Genomic DNA, 1,487 nt, shown 5'->3' on the forward strand with positions numbered 1-1,487 from the left:
GCTCAAGGTCTCTTCAGTCAGCTTGTGAATGCTGCCAGTCCCGAGTCTCTCCCTTTAGTGTAGCTGGCTCCCTTCTGGCCCAGGAAGGGTCTGGAAATGCCCTCCAGGAGCCAAGGCCTGGAATTGAGGACTCCAGGAGCCCACTTGGTGCACTGGCCTACTGTGGCCAAGCTAGTACCTAAGCTGCAAGATGAAGTTTGTTTTATTCTTCCTTCTCCTTCCCTCCAGCAGAAGAATTCTCTCCCTATAGCCACCACAGCTGGAAGTGGTTCTGACCCAATGTGTGTTTAGAAATGTCATCCAGGAGCTACTGCCTGGAATGAGGGTCTCAGGACCTTGTCTGGTATCCTATTGTACTGTGGCTGAGCTGGTGCCCAAGCTGCAAGACAAAGTCTCCTTTACTCCTTACTCTTATTTCAAGCTGAGGGAAGGAGTCTCTTTCAGAGCTGCAAGCTGCACTGCCTGTGGTTGGGGGAGTGGTGGTGCAAACTCCCAGCTGGTGTCTCAGTAGGTCATGTGCCCCCCAAGTCCACTGGCTCTGAGCCCAGAAGAGCACCAGGACTTGCCCAGGAATTGCTGTCTTTGTGGCCTAGAGTATCTTTCAAGTTTATTTAGATCTCCAGAGCACTTTAACCTGCAGTGGGTGGGGGTCTTGCCGGAACTCGGATCCAACTGCTAGGATGAATGATTTACCTGTGACTAGGGCTAGTGTAAACACTCCCTCCATGGTCGCAGGCTGGGTTCTGCCCTGTGTTGCTTTCCACTGCCACAAGACAGCACTGAGTTCCAATGCAAAGTCCCACAATCACTGTGCTCTTCCTTCCCCAAGCACACAGATTCTGTCTCTGTGTCATGCAGCCACTGCCAGGGAATGGAGGAGGGGTGGTGTCAATAGTTCTGGACTGTCTTTCCTACTCTCTTCAGTGCCTCTTTCCTTAATACGATGTTAAAACCCAATACTGTGATTGCTTACCTGATTTTTGGTTCTAGTGAAACTGCTTTTTTGTTTGGATAGCTATGCAGTTTGATGTTCCTGTAAGGTGGAAGGGCAATGAGCACTGGAGGCTTCTTTCTGCTATCTTGCTCCCAGGCAGGTTTATAATCCAGTCAGAGCAAGGTTCTGTCTCTTCCTTTTCATGCTTGATCTCTTCATCCTTTTTTGGTTTGGCTGGATCTGACTGTACTTGTATTTTAATACAGAATATCATAGGGGTATAAATAACAAATGAATAACAAAAAAATAACAAAATTTGGGTTTATTGAAAATGTTAAAGAGCACAAAAAGTCATTTTCATCTGTGTTTGAAACTAGAAGAACAAGGAATTGATCTCCAAACTGCTTGGGGCAGATGGTGTAATGATAACAGATAACAGAGCTAGTAAATTCATATTTTGTTTTCACATTCAGCAACAAGGAAAGTGGTCTGCTGGCTGGAAGGGAAAAAACAAATAATACCTTGAATTAATTTTGGGGGGTGCTTTGGGTTT

The sequence above is a fragment of the Chlorocebus sabaeus genome, chromosome 13 (assembly GCF_047675955.1).
Source record: "Chlorocebus sabaeus isolate Y175 chromosome 13, mChlSab1.0.hap1, whole genome shotgun sequence".
Classification (NCBI taxonomy): domain Eukaryota; kingdom Metazoa; phylum Chordata; class Mammalia; order Primates; family Cercopithecidae; genus Chlorocebus; species Chlorocebus sabaeus.